Here is an 18,740-nt window from a genome sequence, read left to right as displayed (position 1 = left end):
CGCTTTCTCCAAGACATATTTTTTTGTTCTCTCAACAATCCATAGGATATTCAGAACTCTTCTCCAATATCACAACTCAAAGGTCTTGATTCTTCTTCAGTCATCTTTATTTACTGTCCAGCTTCAGATGCAGAGTAAATAATGGGAAAGACCATGGTTTCAACTAGGCACACCTTAGTTGTTTTGGGTTATGATTTTTCTTTTATATTGATTTGTTTATAAAGTTCTTATGCATTTTTTTTTCATATACAGAAATACTTTATTATTTACACAGAAAGAAGCACGGAGAGTAGAAGCTGAGTGGGGGGAAGAGGACGTGGCTCAGTCTGTGATGATGAGCTCGTCCACCCCCCAGTCTTCGTAGCTCCCGTCGGGCAGGTAGCGGCGAATGATCATGGGGATCTTCCGGGCCTTGAGTTCCTTCATGGCGATGGCCAAAGGGTCCGTCTCCCCCTCCAGCTCCACCATCACAGGGGCGCACATCGCGATCTGGAGGGCTCGGGTGCCCAGCACACGGGCTCGCTCGAACTTGGTCATGTACGGCGTGGTGATCCGGTTCTGGTTGGCCTGTGGCCGCTCTCCAGAGGGGACGGTCTCAATGTCCTCCTGGCCCACCTCCTCAGCGGTCTCCAAGTCATCAACCCTTCATCTTCCTCCACATCATCAAAGTCGTCACCATCAAAGATGTCCTCGTTGTCCGACATCATGTCCGCCCGGTACAGACCCGGCTCTGTGGGTCGGGGCCGCGCGACAACCACACAACAACTAACCTCCTGCTCCTTGTGAGGCGCCACAAGTACTCTGTGCCTACGCCATGACCCCAGTTCTTATGCATTTTGTTTCACATTATCCTTCATTCACATTGTTTCATACAATCATTCCAATTGATTATACTTTCTAAAATTAGTCAACACTGAGCTATGCTCAACATTGCCCTGTCTTTCCAGATCCCCACTGGATCTTTCCCATCTTCTTTACTCACCCCTCCTTCCACCCAACAAATTGTGTGACCCTATGATTACCCCTTGTCCATCCTCATCCATCTGCTTTTATCCTCCTCCCCCCTTAGATCCTCATACATATTTTACTAGTTATCTATTTCTACAATAATGGTTCCATATAGTATTTGTCCTTATGGGATTTAGTTCACTCAGCAAGAATGCTCCCCGGTCCCTTCAAGTTATGTGGCAATTTTCTAAATCATTGCTCCTAAGTGTATAGTATTCCAGAGTGTGAATGTACCACAATTCCTTAATCCATTCAGTTGTGGTTGGACATTTGAGCTGTTTCCATATTCTTGTGATGGTGAATAACACTGCTATCAACATTGGTGTACAAATCTCCGTTTGTGTCTCAATCCTAATATTTTTATGGTATATTCCAATGAGTGGAATAGCTGGCTCCTATGAAAGTTATGTTCAGCTTTTTTTGGAAGCACCAAACCTCCTTCCAAAGTCATTGTACCATTTTACAATTCTGCCAACACTGTATGTGTGAGAGTTTCTATCTCTCCATATCTTTTCCAACAGTTATTGCTTACTGTTCTGTTAAACTTTGCCCCTACTACTGGGGTGAAACAATAGCTCATTGTGGTTTTGATTTGCATCTCTCTCATTGCCAGTGATTTTGATAATTTCTTCATTTATATGATGGCCATCTGAATGTCTTCCTCTGTGAAATCTTTCCATGTCTTTTACCCATTTTATAATTGGGTTATGAGTCCTTTTTCTTGTGGATGGATGCCTATAGTATTCTGTAAAGTTTTATTATGAGACCCTTGTCTGAAATGGTATTGCCCAATATTTTCCCAGTCAACAGGTTTTCTTTTCACCATGATGGGGAAAGGTTTTTATGTGCACAGGGATTTAATCTTTAGAAGGTCCCATCTATTTTATCCTCTCTTTGTTATTAATTTCTGGCTACATTGTCAGTCTTTTTATACCATGGGCTAGGACTTCTAAGGTTGGTCCTACTTTGTCTCTTACAATCTTTATGGTTTTGGGCTGTACACCTATGTCTCTGATCCACTTTGAGTTGATGTTTGTTTATGGTGAGAGATGTGTGTTCTGCTTCAGCTTTCTGAAGGTAGTAGTCCAGTTTTGTCAGCATCATTTGGGTTTGTTGTTTGTTTTTTTTTTTTGTGTGTGTGTGTGTGTGTGTGTGGTTTTTGTTTGGTTGGTTGGAGTTTTTTCATACTGGTTTACTTACAAAGTTCATACGCATTGCTTTTCACACCAGATCTTTCCATTTTCTTTTTTACCCACCAATTCCTCCATCCATCAAATTGTGCAAACCTATGATTAGTGCCCCCCATCCTCATCCCTCTGCTCCCCTCCCCGCCTTGCATCCTCATACACATTCTACAATTACGGTCTTATGCCCATCACCATTTGCTGAAGGGTTGTCATTTCCCCATTTGATAGGTTTTGTTTCCTTGTCATACACCTTAGTTTTTAAACTGACATTGTTCCTCTTCAGCACCTTCAAGAGATCCTCATTAGTATATTTCCCCAATGCAACGTTATTGTTGTTGAGTGCCATCGAGTTGTAGGCAACTCATAGCGACCCTGTGAACCAAAGTCCTCGACACTTGTGTGACTTTTATCCTTTCTCCAGGTTCATAGGGTTTCCGGAGGCAAGCTATTTATGGAATTGGACGCCACTCCTGCTTCCAAGCTTGTTTCAACTGGGGAACACCACCAAACACTGTCCACCATGGGAAACCATTATCGTATTTGATACATCAGCGTCACAGTGTTCAGCTTCACAGCAACCACAAGTTACCTCTGTATGGCAAGTGGACACACCAGGGCTATACGACCTAGAGAATGTTTGACCAAAAACAATGAAAAACAGGCCTAAGGGTCATGGATTAGAGTCACCCAACTTTGGCTTGGTAGCATCACATTCGGTCCACTAGGCCAACTGGTCTCACTCTATGTTGTTAAGTGTCTTTGAGTCGTAGGTGACTCATGGTGACCCTATGAACGAAAGTCCTCGACACTTGCGTGACTTTCATCCTTTCTCCAGGTTCATATGGTTTCCAGAAGCAAGCGATGTCACTCCTGCTTCCAAGCTTGTTTTAATCGGGGAGCTCCACCAAACACTGTCCACCATGGGTAACCATTATCACATTTGACACATCAGTGTCACAGTGTTCAGCTTCATGTCTTTTGATTTTTTGACTGCTAGTCCCAAGGGTGAAGGAGGAGTGGCATCCACTTCCATAATAGCTTGCCTCCAGAAACTATGACTCTGGAGAGAGGATGAAAGACACCCAAGCATCGAGGACTCTCCTTCATAGGGTCGCTATGAGTCGCCTGCGACTCGATGGTACTTAACAACAACAACAACAACAGTACCAAGTGTGTTGATGGTGGATCCAAGTAAGATGAAATTGTTAACAAATTCAATCTTTTTTGTATCTATCATGATGCCACCTATTTGCCCAGTGGCTAGGGTTTTTTGTCTTTTTGATGTTGAGCTGTAACCCATTTTGAAAGCTGTAGTCTTTAAACTTTTGTAGCAAGCTCGCAAGTGCAAAAAGGACAATTATGTGAAATGAACCACTATAATGATACCAGTTCTGAATTCCGTGTTCTAGAATAGGAAATAATGTTCTTGGGCAAAAAGAATGTTTTCTTTTAATTCCTAGTTCCCAGCACTTAGGTAAGCACTTTAAATTTATTTTGGCATTTTCCTTCTCACTTTTCTCCATACCTTTCCAGGTACTATATAATGTCCACATCTCACTTTTTGTCCCCATACCCAGTCCTATCCATACCAGGCAAGACATGTAGCCTTTCTCCTAAATGCCCAGAGCAGCCATCCCTTTTACTTACTTTAAAGTAAGAAAAAGGGAGAGTCAGGTAAATTCATGACTATCTTAATGCTCCAGTTTTTTGTTTTAATTTCTCTTGGAAAGTTAATTATAGGTACTGTAGGACATAAATTTGTCTCTTTTGTTGAAGTGTTTTTGTAAAGCTCCATATGTCTTTTAAAAAGGTATTTTCAATGAATAAATCACTGTAAATACAAAATTAAATCATTCTATTTCCAGTCTCACTTCTATCACCAAGCCCATATTTTCCAACTACTAAGACTCATCAATAACCTACATTATGTAGATGACACAACATTGCTTACAGAAACTGAGAAAGACCTGAAGCACTTGCTACAGAAGGTCAAGGACTGTAGTCTTCAGTATGGGCTGAACTTTAAGAAGACAAAGATTCTCACCACTGGGTCAACTGGCAGCACAAGGATGGATGGAGAGGAGATTGAGGTTGTCCACAATCAACATTCTTGGCACCAGCAGTAAGTAAATCAAAAGACAAATTGCATTAGGTAAATCTGCTATCAGGGACTTTTCCAGAGTATTGCGAAGCACTGACATCAGTCTAGAGACTAAGGTGCATCTGATCCAGTTCATGGTCTTCACAATTACTTGTTATGCATCAGAGAGCTGAATAATGACTATGGATGATTGGTGCTTTTGAGTTGTGGTGCTGGGGAAAAAAGTCTTGAACATACCATGCACTGCCAAGAAAACTGTTAAAAAGGTCTGTCTTGCAGAAAGAGAAACCAAATTTCTCTTTGGAGGCTAGGCTTTTGAAGCTGTCTTACATACTTTGGGCATGTGGCCAGGAGAGACCAATTCTTGGAGAAGGGCATCATATTCATAAGGGTTGGAAGGACAGCACAGGGGAGGAAGACCCTGGATGGAATGGATTGATACAATGACTAGGGCAATGAGGGTAGGTGTGTCAGAGTCAATGAGACTGACTCAGGACAGGGCAGGCTTAGAGATATTATACTTAGGGTCGCTATGAGTTGTAGGCAACTAAAGGGCACCTAACAACAACAACATTTCCTCTTCACTGATTCCCACTTTTGCATTCCAGTCACCAATTATCATTAATGCATCTTGACTTCATGTCCAGTCTATTTCGGACTGCAAGATTTGGTAAAAAAAATTCTATTTCTTTAAGTCTAGATGTAGGAGCATATATTTGAATAATAGTCATGTTAACAGGTTTTCCTTGTATGCATGTGGATATTATTGTAGCACTCATTACACTGTATTTCAGGGTAGAATGTGAAATTGACTTTTTGACTATGAATGCAATACTACTTTCCTCTGTTTTTCATTTCCTGCATAGTATACCATATGATTATCTGATTCAAAGTTGCCAAAGCTGATCCATCTCATCTAATGCTGATTATATCAATGTTAATGCATTTATTTTTTTAATGCATTTATTTTTGTAAATAGTTTCCAGTTTTCCAACATTCAAGCTATGTACATTCTATGTTCCCATTATTAAACAATGTTTGTTATTGTTTTTCCTCATTTCACCTTATTTCAGATCTGGGCTTTACCACTATACTACAACTATCCTCTTTTTTAAATGTTCATAGGGTTTTCAAACATTGGATTCTTACCCCTGGACCAACAGGCAACATCATGGTGGATGGAGAGGAGATTGAGACTGTCGATTCATCTTGTTTGGATCCACAATTAACACCCTTGGTACCAGTGGTCAGAGAATAAGGAGATGCATTGTACTGGGAAAATCTGCAGTTAGGGACTTTTCCAAATTGCTGAGAAGTAATGATGTAAGTTTAAGCACTAAGGTGCATCTTATTCAGGCCATAGGCTCTCTGTTTACTTGCTAAGCATCTGAGAATTGAACAATGAATAAGGATTACAGAAAAAGAACTGATGCTTTTGAGCTGTGGTCTTGGAGAAGAGCACGGAACATTCTATGGACAACCAAGAAAATGAACAGATAGGCTTTGGAGAGGGTGCAGCCAGAGTGCTCTTTGGAGGCAAGAATGATGAGGCTTCACCTCATATTCTTTCAGCATGTTGCTAGGAGGGACTATTCAGTGGAAAAGGACATGATGCTGAGAAGGGTGTAGGGTCAGCAAAGGAAAGGTAGACCCTCAACTAGCTGGATAGACAGTGACTGCTGCAATGGGCTCTTGTCAGGAAGGGTGAGGACGGCGAAGGATAGACTAGGGTTCAGATCTTTTGTTCAAACGGTAGCTATGAGTTGTACTCAACTTGGCGGCACCTAACAACAACTTTTCATGAAACTGGAAATCTACCATTCTAGAAACTATCATCCTTGTACCAGGAACATAAGAGAAAACTCAGTCTCATTACTTAATGTTGAGACTTAATATGCTTTGATGAATTATGGATATCTGTTAAACTGTATGTACTTTCAACAAATAATCCAAACTCCTTTGAGTATTTTTAAAAAGATTAAAAATTTTTAGGGGAGAGTTAAGAGGAGGGAGGAAAACGTGTAATAATGAATGAATTTTAAAAATTTGTAAAGCTATCAATAAGCAAATGCATTCTAACTTGAAAAATAAAATAAAAAGATATCATATTTTTAGTTTCATTATCTTTTTTGTGTGCCACATGTTGATTTACTGCTCGTGTAGTGGGGTGGGGGAAGGCAAAACCCCTAACAAAACTTCAATAAGTGGTTGTTGTTAGCTACTACCAAATGGATTACAATTCATGGGAATTCCATGTAGAGTACAACTGCACTCTATGGGGTTTTCAAGGCTATGATCATTAGGTCTTTTTCAGAAGCATTCCTGGATTAGTATGAGCTACAAAACATATGCTTAGTAGCCCAGTGCTTAACATCTGCACGACCCACGAATTCCAAACAGGTGGTACATAGTACATATGAGTAACTATAATGGCTCCATTAAGTCACTTCCTCTGTAGAGCTGACCACTAGGATCATTATGTACAGCATTCCTTTAGTTGTGCAGTGTGCTGCTGAGCCATTCTAATGTGAAGTGTTCCTACTGAACAGAGAAGAACTGCCTCATATGGATTCCTAGGTTTTGGTGGCACAACAGTGAAAGTATTTGACTAATCAAAAGGTCAGTGGTTCAAAGTTATTAGCTGTTTCATGAGAAAAAGACGAGGCAGTCTGCACCTGTAAAGATTTAGAGCCTCACACATTCTACCAGGTCACCCTTAGCAGGGAACAACCCAATGGAAGCGGCAGTGGTTAAACTTTAGAGGTCTTTTCTCCCACAGAGTGACTGATGTTTTAAAAATGTCAACTTCTAATTAGCAGCCCATTGTGGCACTTGGATATGTCAGTCATTCCTAACTTAGGTTTAAAATGTATCATCACAGAGAGGACACCTCAAAGTTTGCCAGCAAACTTTGCAGGGCTGATGTCACGCACACACCTTCACAAGGAGCCAGCCACAAACAGCTTGCTAGATGATGCTAAAGTCCACTTGAAAAAGCATGATATTGGAACCAAGTTTTCCCACTCGCTACCCAACAAGTGTTTTGTCCTTTTACCGTTGATGGTTAAGGAAGGAAAAACTCCAACTGTTATTCACCCTCTGATCAGAAAAGCTTAGAAGATCTCCAGGACAAGTATGCTTTCCCAGAGGAAAATGTGAACCAGGAGACATAGATGAGGTAGCCACAGCTCTCCGGGAAACCCAGGAGGAAATAGGGTGGCTTCCTCGTCAAGTGGGGATCATTTGCTGCCTGGTACAGCATATTTTTGATAGATATTGACAACAACTCCCGTTGTAGGATTCATAGACCAAGACTTTGGAGCATCACAGCCTAATCCCGATGAGGTGAAGGCTGTGTTCCTGGTGCCCCTGGCCTATTTCCTCCACCCACACCTCTACCACCAGAACTAAATGGTGCACTGTGGCCATCACTTCATCTTCCATTGCTTTAAGTACACCAATCCTGTGAACGGCATGACTTATCAGATGAAGGGAATAACCACCAACTTCACAGTGCTGCTTGCTTTAAATAGTTTAGAAAAAAGGCCCACCTTTGAGGTGGGGTTCAATCTGGACCATCCAATAACATCTTCCAAAGAATCCTTGTTAAAGCCGCCTAAGTCCACCACCAGCAAATTATGACTGATGGGACCTACATTCAATTACCTGTCCCAGAGGTCTTCTTCCTGCCCTTCTCCACACAACAGCCATCATGCCAACTCTCAGGGTTTTAACAGGTGCAGGTATTCTTCCTGCCACGTGAAGATAAAATTCAGCCTTTTTCCCAGTTGCCTTCTGTAATCTCATAGAGCAAAAGGTCTTTTGGAAGTGGAAATATGTTTATGCTGTTCTATAATTTTCCCTACAATCATGGTTTTCCTTGCACATGAGAAATTCGTATAATGCACATAGAAAGCACTTAATACTTGTTAAATGTAAAAAAAAAAAATCACCACATACTTACTAAAGAGGAGCCCTGGTGGCATGGAGTATTATGTGTTGGAAATTCAAGTCCACCAGCCACTCTGAGAGAGAAAGCTGGCTGTCTCCTCATATAAAAATTTACAGCTTCAGAAAGGACTCAATGGAAGGTCCTTAGGAGTTGGCAGTTGACCAAAGGGCAATGGATTTAGGTTTTATTTTACAAAGCTATACAACAACAGATTCATCCTGGAAAGGGTTAAACCGGGCGGCTCCTTGGAGGCAAGGATTTTGAGGCTCCATTTAACATACTTTGGACATGTTGTAAGAAGGGACAGGTCCTTGGAGAGGAACATGTTTGGTAGGGTGGAGGGACAGCGCAGGAGGGGAAGGCCCTCTATGAGGTGGATTAATTCAGTGACTGGGGTAATCGTGATGGGTCTATCGGAGACAGCACAATTGGCACAGGAGAGAGCAGAGTTTAGGGCTGTTGTACACAGGGTCACTATGAGTCGCAAGCAACTCGAAGGCACATAACAACAACATATCCTGTTCCCATACCTTTTCAATCTATATGCAGAACAGATAATCTGGGAGACTAGGCTGTATGAAGAGAAGTGAGTCATCAGGATTGGTGGAAGATTCATCACCAATCTGCATTATGCAGATGACCCAACCCTGCTCGCTGAAACTGAAGAGGACCTGAAGCACTTGCTGCAGAAGGTCAAGGGCTGCTGCCTCCAATATGAATTGAGGCTCAATATCAAGAAGACAAAAGATTCTCACCACTGGACCAATTGGCAGCAACAGGATGGACGGTGAACAAATTGAGATTGTTCACAGCTTTAGTTTGCTTGGCTCCACACTCAACACTCTTGGCACCTGCAGCCAGGAAATTAAAAGACATATTGTGATGGGAAGTCTGCTGTTAGGGACCTCTCCAAAGTACTGAGGAGCAATGGTGTCACTCTGGAGACTAAGGTGCCTCTAATACAGGCCATGGTATTTGCAATTACTTGCTATGTTTCAGAGAGATGGACAATGACTAGGGATGACATAAGGAGAATTGAGCTGTGGTGATGGAGAATAGTATTGAATATACCATGGACTGCTAAGAGAACGAACAGGTTCATCCCTGAGAGGGTTAAACCAGGCTGCTCCTTGGAGGCAAGGATTCTGAGGCTTCGTCTGACATACTTTGTGCATGTTGTAAGGAGGGACCAGTCCTTGGAGAGGGACATCATGCTTGGGAGGGTGGAGGGACAGTGCAGGAGGGGAAGACCCTCTATGAGGTGGGTTGATTCAGAGCCTGGGGTAATAAGGGTAGGTATGACTGAGACAGTAAGGTTAGCACAGGACAGAGAAGGGTTTAGGGCTGTTGTACATAGGGTCGCTTTGAGTCACAGGCGACTCGAAGGCAAATAACAACAAACACACATCTTTCTAAAGGCTGCTATAAAATACCACAAAGTATGTGGCCTCATACAGCATAAATTTATTGCTTCACACTTCTGGAGACTGAAAATATGACATCAGAGTGTCAACAACTCGACAGCACTGTGTAAGAGAGAGTTGATAACATTTTTTAATACCCTGTTTGCCCAAAACATCTCCATCATAGATAGATTTCATGGATGCAACTGTATACTCTCAAAATAGGTGTATGTAATGATGTAACAAACAGATCTGTCCTAGAAAGGATTGCTCCTTGGTAGTCAGTTTGCTCCTTGGAGGCAAGGATTTTTTTTTTTTAAATAACTTAAAGAATTTAATCAAATGAAAAAGTTTTACATTTATGTTTTTTTTTGAGAATGCAAAATATGTTTATTATTTGCAACAGTGTGTTTTTTTTTTATTCCATTCATTCATTGTTGCACCCTTCTCCCCGCACAAACCCCTCCCCCCTCATTTGCTCCTCTCCTTGAAAAGCAAAAGAAAAACTCCCTCATTGGTACACAATCCCCCCGCCCCGCCCCAAACCCCACCCCCAAATATAATCCACTCTGCAACCCTCATTGCATACTCCTACGATAAAAATAATGCCCTAAAATATAATACTTTTAGACTATTCTCTCCCCCATAGACTTCAATGCCGTAAACATATTTCATCCAGTTTTTCTCAGTCTTACCCCCACCCCAATGCCAGCCTCATTCTACAACAGTGGCACCATATAGCATTTGTCCCTTTGTGACTGAGATACCTCACTCAGCATAATGTCCTCCAGGGTCACCCATTTTGAATAATATTGCATGAGTTCCTTGTTTTTCAATGCAGCATAGTATTCCATGTCGATCTTGCATACTTTGGGCAGGTTTCCATGAGGGATCAACTCTTGGAGAAGGATATCATGCTTGAAAGAGTAGACGGTCAGTTCAGAAGGGGCAGATCCTGGATGAGATGGACCAACAGCATGCCTGTAGCAACAGGATCAGTTTTGGCTGAGACAGTTGGGTTGGCTCAGGATAAAACTAAGTTCACATCCATTATTCATAGGACCACTATAAATTGTAGTTGATGGAACATAACAATAATAATGTGCCTATAATGATTTCCTATGATCTGATAAACCAAGCAGCTGTCAAAGAATTAAGAGTAGACCACAACTCTTATTTGCATCACAGCCATTATGAGCGACTCTCTCCTCATAAGAAGAGTCTCCATGGTGAAGACCTATCATTCATCTCACGGGAGATAGTGGAGTATATCCTTTGGACCATGGTCCCTGTGCAGTAAGGTCTTTGACACAGTGGGTCTCTCCAAGGAAATGTGGGACTTACAAATGCTGAAGGAAACACTTTATCCCAGTATCAAGGGTCAACCTTCCCCAAGAGCTGCCTTCTGCATTGAACTTCTGAATTTGGTTGTCTAGCCTTTTAATCTGTAAGAGAATGAATTTTTCCAAGTCATCCACTTTTGGTATCTATAACAGCACAAATTAAGATGATGAAATGTGGGAGAGGGAGATTGTTAGGACTCCAACTTGTCTTTTGATGATGTAAATGAATCCTTAACAAGGATTTAACCCACAAAATCCTTTTTTAAATGATTTCCCCTTTTACTTTTTGAAATTTTTTTATATTTATATTTAAAGGATGCCCAAATAGGATGTATTGTTATTGCTGTTCACCATTATAAATGCTCATTTTCAATAAAATTCATTGCTATGTAACTTTTAATCACTATTAAGCAGGTAAAATTTGAAAAATGAGCTCCAAACTTAAAAACTATTTGATAGCAACTGTTTTTGTTACATTTTAAAAATAAAATCTTATATTGTTCTATTGAAAGAAAATCTCTTAACTAATATGGTGTCAAAGGTTTATGGTTCAAAATGTCTTTCCTAGTCACTGAATGTTTATTTTGTGCTGACGTATTATTGTATTAAGGAGACAGAATTACCTAAATCACTGAATTTGTTATGTGCACAATTAACTCATATTATTTGGAGGAGAGATCCAGTTTGTATTATTCTTGCTCTGGTCTTAATGTATTTTAAATGTCTTAGTTTCTAAACTCTTGGGATATATATTTCTGCAAATCTTTTCTTGAATAGAAAAAAATAAGTGTTAATATTCCTTGATCAGTTCCATTGTTGTGGCATCACACCATTCATTAGAAGGAAATCAAGTCTTTAAATCTTTTCTAATGAATAATGGCAAATATGGTGAATGTACACATGAAAATTCAAATGTGATTTTTAAAATATTTTATGCATTTTCCAAAAATGTTGTGAAATGCATGAGTACAATATTTTTCATTTCTAAAAAAAAAAAAAAAAAAAAAAGAATTAGCGTGAGATACAAGCCCCACCCAACTAGAGGCTTCATAAACTGATGGCAGCTCAGTAATGCTAGCTTTTCTTTCCTGGGACATCACATGTAGCTGCACCACTCACCAGTCTCTGCAACATCAGCCTGTATCACTTAGAGTTGTGTCCTTCCCTTGAGGGGTCTGAGTCTCTGTGAAACCTTCCAGTGAACCACTGAATCCAAAGGACACAGAGGAGTGGGGGAATTAAACAAAAGAGAAATTGTTGATATTGGAAATGATGTCGTTTACAACATATCAAACATTTGGGATACTGCCGACTTCCCACTTCTTGTAACTGGTCTACTACTGAACTTAGTTGAACAAATGTTTAATACAATTGAGTGTCAGAGTGGTGGGATTTGCTACAAAAGCCAAGACTCTGTAAGGTGGTTTTCAAGAAAAAGGAGCAAACAACAGAATGAGAAACCTTTGGTCTCTGGAGAGGATAAGGAATTCCCATGCATTAATGTCACTATTATGTTGCAGTCGATTATCCAAGGGAAAAGTTACTAATGAGATATGGTTATTGGACCTAACTCCTGATTAGCTGGCTAATCAGATGCATATAAAAAAAACAAAGTGATAAGAAACAAAGTGGTTTCTGCTATCAATAGTGACAGCAAATGCAAGCAGGAAAATGTAGGAATCAAGTTGGCTGATAGCAGAACTGAACAAAATCCTACCAGGACAAGAGATATGCCCCTTAACCTCAGGATATATATCAAGAAAGAAAAAACCATGAGACCAACCAGAAATACCCCTTCAACCTGTGGTCACCAAAACACTAGTCCAGGAGGAAGATGGGCTTGATCAAGAAACTATTTTAACCAGGGGATTTGGCATAGAGGAAATGCTCAAGTTTATAGGTCGTAGATCATTGTTGGCAGTTTCCTGAGGAACCATTACTAAATTGTAGGAGTGACAAATTCAGGGACAGTACCTATGGTTCTGAGTGGAGGAATATATTTGGGTTAATGCAAGACCCACAACTAGACAACAGTCAGAAATGATAGTTACACAACAGATAACCCAGTAACCCAGAGGGGACATTTAGCTTGATGGACCAGGTTAAGATATGTGATCAGGTTTGCTTATCCTTTGAAAGGAACTGGCCCTTTCCTATCTAAGTAACACTCCAGAGGAAGCAGTTGATGTTTTGCAAATGCAAGCCATGTTGGAATGGTTTTATAGCATTGAGGACATTAATCCAATTAAGTATGCCCCTTACAGAGGCCATGGCAGAGATGGTAATCACAGGAACATCTCCAACATGGAACCTCATGTGGCTTTGCTACTGGAAAACAATGTAACATTTAAGATGCCATGTCAGCTCTACTGAAATTACTTCCCCTTTTAAGTTTTAGGTATAGAAAGTACATCAGTGTGAATTTTAGGCAAAAGGGAAGAGAATATGGGAAAAAGATTTACCCTGGCATGGAGATTTTTAGATGGGTACTTGGGAATGGAATAGAGCACACACTGATGCAATTGATACAAAGTTTCTCAGACAACACTATTTAAGGTTCAGTGCACCAATGAAGGCTACCTCTGTTCCTCCAACAAGAAGGCCTAAACAAATCCCTTTTATTCATTCTAATTATGAGGTAATAAATGATGGGAAAATCCCATCTGAAATCACTTGAAGCAACAGCTCAGTTAGTTGATAAAGGACTGATAAAAAGGCCAATGTTGTAGTCATTTGGTCCAACACCTAACAGGAGACATGAGGCTACATTCTAATGTGTGGGTAAAATGGCTTGGTGGTGGAAATCTTGAGGTTCTAGACACAGGAGCCCAGTAGTCTGTAATCCTTACTCCTATTGATAAAATATTTATGGGACTTAAAGTTTATTAGGATATGTGAATGCAGCAATTGATGAGACTAAAGTGAAAGTCTCGATGAGAACTTGACAGTATAAACAGATAATGTATGAAGTAGTTGCATCTCCTTTACCTGAATGTATTACTGATATGGATATTATGTCTAATTGGGGAACATTCCCTCTACCAGATGTTGTAGAACTGAGGGTGTGTAATTACCTGAAACAGGAGTGATTCCTGATCAAACAATTGTAACATTATGTCCTGGGAAAAAAAAATGCTTGTTGAAAGCAGAACTAGAAGGTTTGAGGGAAGATTAAACCAGCCTATCCAAAACTCTGAAAATATTTGCATTTAAATGGATGTATTGACCCATCTGGGCTTTTGATGGAAAAGATTCACATTTAGAAAAAAGGCGAAGAGAGAAAAAAAATCTGACTTTTTTTAACTGCAACAAGGTGTTTGGCTTCTGAGGCAGGGAAAATTCTTGCCTACCACAAGTCCCCACTCTCTGTTCGCATTGGGTAGGCAACCATTAACGCATTTGACACATCAGTGTCACAGTGTTCAGCCTCACAGCAACCAAAAGTGACCGCGGTATGGCAACTTGTACACCAGGGCTATACGACCTAGAGGAATGTCTAAACAAAAACAATGAAGGACTGGCCCGAGGGGCACTTATCAACAACAACAGAGTCCCCTTCTAGGACTTGCGATTAAAAGTCACTGGTGTCAGTCATGATGATCTGGATCCATTAGTGGAAGAAGCAGGCAGCAATGAGGACAGGTTGTGTTTGGGCATGTCCCATCAGCACAATTGACCTAGAATGCACAGATGTACAGTTAAGGGCAAAAAGGTCTCTGGCTTGAGGACCCTGGATTTGATAACTTGGCTAAGGCTGAGTGAAAGGACCAGTTGGTCTGGAACACACAAAGAAGTGTGGACTCTTAAGTTTGCAGCTGATGACTGTTTTGACCTACCCACTGATGGCCGGAGATTAAGTTAACCATAACTCAAAAAATTAATATGTTCTATGCTGTGAGCTAGTCCTGATTGCTACAAACTGATGGCTTGCTCGACTAGACTTTGTTTACAGATGCATTCTAGCCTGAAAAGAAGATTAAAAGGAACAAGCTTATTCCTTAATGGTACGGGTTTGATAGGGATGGACAAATAAAAAATTGGCTATCTAAAATGGGGGAAACTAAAGTAAGAAGCATGAAGTTGTTGGCTTATACTCTTTTATGACCATAGTTATTATGATTCATCAACAACCTACCATATGCAGATGACACAACCCTGCTTGCTGAAACTGAGGAGGACCTAAAGCGCTTGCTGCAGAAGATCAAGGACTGCAGCCTTCAATATGGATTGAAGTTCAACATCAAGAAAACAAAAATTCAGTGGCACATAACAATAAGGGAAATGTTTCCAAATATGAAGGCTTCACATTTTTCAAATATGAAGGTTCATGGCTAGAAAAGCCAGGGAGTGGTATGCAGTCTCAAAGGTTTCTTTTCCAAAATGGCTTACCTAGGCATGGATTGTTGTTGTTGTTTGCCAATCGAGGCGAGCACAACTCAGTCATCCTATGAACCTGAAGTCTTTCTTTAACTATAGTAATTTCTCAAGGTTCATAATTTCCACATACCAAAGTATTTATATTAAGGAGAAAGGAATAAGGTGGGATACAAGTCCCACCTATGGGAGCTCACAGATGGCTCTCTCCTGGGATATGGCATCCAGCTGCATCACTCACTAGTCTCTGCAACACCAGCCTGCATCACCTACAGTTGGGTAAGTTATCTGAGTCTCTGTGAGACCTTCCAGTGAACCACCAAACCCAACAAGTCACAGAGTGGGGACAATGAACAAAGAAAGGACTGTTGATATCGGAAATCATGGGAGTTATACAACAGATCAAACATATAGGATATTGTTGATTTCCCACTTCTTGTAAATGACTGCTACTAATCTTAGCAGAACACATTTTTAATATATCTGCACAACCAGAGTACTTATTAATTATAATCACCATGATTTTACTTATGAAGTCATGTGATAAAAACAGCAATATTAAAATGTAATTATCCATAATGATCTTGGGAAAGGACTCAATCTGGCTAAGTAAATTTTTGGTACCCTTTACAGGTTCTAAGCACACACACACAAAACAACAAATGAGTAAATATCATATGTAGCTTATGAAACATTAAGCTGCTAATGGAAAGGTTAGCAGTTTGAATTCACAAACCACTTTATGGGAGGAAGATAGAGCAGTCGGTCTCCTCCTGGTAAGAGTTACAGCCTTGGAAATCTGACAGAGGTTCACCATGAGTCAGAAGTGACTCAATGGCAGCAGGTAGGTATACTTACTATAGACTTTCAAGTCTTCTGAAGGGTTCTTTTCTAAGGGTTAACCCCTCCTGATAATAGGCCTAAAGTATGTAGGAGTAAATTTTCATCATCCTTGCCTTTAAAGAGCACCTTAGTTGTACTTCCCAAAAGTCTATGGAATTGTGACACATGCTACCTACCCAAAGATCTCCGCTCATTTAGTTTTTCTCATAAAAACTGAAATATTCATTAAAGATAGGCAGTTGCCAATAATGTGAAGTGTTTTTATAAAATGTATAAAGATTTTATAAAAATGGATAGCTCAGTGTATGCTTCAGATCTTGTATGCAGTAGAACTGAATTCCTAAAAACACCACCAAAGCAACTATAACATGCCCAATATTTATCTTATGGACTTACCCACTGCTAGATTTGCATCACATCTTATTTGTACATTCTCAATTTTGATACGTAAGTACATATGTATCAATGCATATGCATATGCATACACCTACTTCTCTGCAAGAATATTAATTAAAATTGCTAAATTTGTATGCAAAAAAAAAAGTATGAATATTCTCAGCTATCTCAGATAAGTGCTTCACAAAATTCTGGACCTGTTAAGAATCTCAATTCTGATTTTCTATATTAAAAGAATTTAGGCCTAACAAAGTCATTCCCAAATTCTCTCAATATCACAATACCACCCTTATAAAAGTAGGATAGAGAGGTGGTAAGTGGAGAGCGGGAAAAGAATGAAAAGATAATCAACACTACACTAGAAAAGGTGAACAAATGGGTGATTAGGCATATGTATGACAATGAGCAATCTGGAACAAGACATGCATTATAAAGTGAATTGGGGGATGGAAAGGGAAAATGTACATCACTGAGAACTCCTCTTTCTGTAGACTTGCACTGAAATCACAATAGCAAAAATAGTGTTCTTGTTCCTTAATTTCTGTGGATGATTGACAATGACTCATGATGAACTTAGAGGCAACAGGCAGAAATGTTGCCTGATCCTGCAACATCAGCATGATGGCATGTCTGCATTATCATTTCAATCTATCTCATGAAGGGTAATGCCCTTACTGGCCATCTATGTCCGTAAACATTGTACTCTCCTCCAGTGACTGACCTCTCCCTAAAGATGTAACCAAAGCAAGTCAAGTTAGATGCTGATGGAATACAAAATATTTTCACTACATATTTTGCAGAAGGAAATTAACAAGTCCTTTCTTCCTAATCTTAGTTTTAATATTCTGCTGAAATATCACCATCAAGCTTCCAGAATTACAGAAATAACCCAGAATAACACAGCAACAATACGATAGACAGACAGGTGGAAAAGTCCAATTCAGCAAACTTTGTCTCTAATAGTACTTATATACCTCTAAGTAATGTTTTCTCCAGAAACATATTCAGGATGCAATTTACTTAAAGGATTTAATGCTGCCATTGTTTTAATTCTGGTTAAATGTATGATCTTAGATATTTTTATCTGTGTAGCTATAAACAAAGTGAAATATTTACCTTAGAAACATGGGACAATGACATTCTTCGAAAATGAAAATGAGCCTATGATTATCGTCGTCATTTTGAAGTCAGGGTATAACAGTAGTAGGGAGCATTACTATCTACTTATGGTGTAGTGATTTTTCTGTACAAAATAACTTTCACTTTTGGCTGGGTAGGAAGATGCGAACAAGGTGCATGTTGTGACTAATGAGGGGACTGGTCAGTCTTGCCATCCTGCCAAGGTGAAATTGAGCAGGTTCTGCAGCAGAAATTTGGAATCTCACTACGAGTAAGAATAAGTTAAAAATGCAGTGCATGCATCTCTGGGACCAGAGACTCCTGCACAAGGAGACAAACCAAGATTGAGGCACTGCAGCAGTAGTAGAGAGCTGTGGAGAATCAGAGATTGATACAGAGACTAGATATTGCTAATTCTGGGAGGCAGAATCAAAGTCAAAGCCAGGGCCTCTACTCAAGCTTGTCAGAGCAAGTAGGATGGAGGCAGGAGGAAGACAACATAATGTTGTTATGTGTTGTTGAGTCACTTGCAACTCAGTGACCCTATGTGTAAAAGCTCTGAACCCTGCTCTATCTTGAGCCAAGACATGGTAGATGAGAAGGGTTATCCTGGTGGAAGGTGGAGCTTGGAAGTAAGTGCGTCAAGGCACTGGGCTAAGAGGGGGGTCAACACTTTAACTAACGCTTACCCCCACAATAAGGGATTTATCTTTAACTTTTCCACAAATTGCTGTCTGTCAGATACTCCTCTAAATCTGAACATTCAGATCAAGACAGACTAGGAAGAAGGATTGGCCACCCACTTCTGAAATAGCAGGCCTCCGAAAACCCTATGCACAACAGAACACACGCAGATTAACAAAAAGGGCAACCTAGGTAGAACTATCAAGTATGCAAACACAAAGGAGGAGGAACAGTTGTAAGCAGACCCTAGTGATTGGTACATGGAATGTGAGAGCCATGAATGAAGGAAAATTAGAAATTGTTAAGAAAGAAATGGAACGCATAAATATT

The 18,740-nt window shown here is 40.1% G+C and overlaps 2 pseudogenes; one reads left to right on the top strand and one right to left on the bottom strand.

Moving 5' to 3' along the window:
* Nucleotides 1-321: 321 nt before the first annotated feature.
* Nucleotides 322-704, bottom strand: LOC102874473 (annotated as a pseudogene).
* A 6,514-nt stretch (nucleotides 705-7,218) lies between these two features.
* Nucleotides 7,219-7,938, top strand: LOC102874072 (annotated as a pseudogene).
* The last annotated feature ends 10,802 nt before the right edge of the window (nucleotides 7,939-18,740 follow it).

Source organism: Elephantulus edwardii, unplaced genomic scaffold (genome assembly GCF_000299155.1).
Source record: "Elephantulus edwardii isolate Elephantulus edwardi_28Jun2011 unplaced genomic scaffold, EleEdw1.0 scaffold00122, whole genome shotgun sequence".
Taxonomy (NCBI): domain Eukaryota; kingdom Metazoa; phylum Chordata; class Mammalia; order Macroscelidea; family Macroscelididae; genus Elephantulus; species Elephantulus edwardii.
Note: the sequence above shows the minus strand (reverse complement) of the source record. Positions and strands in the feature narration are given on the sequence as shown.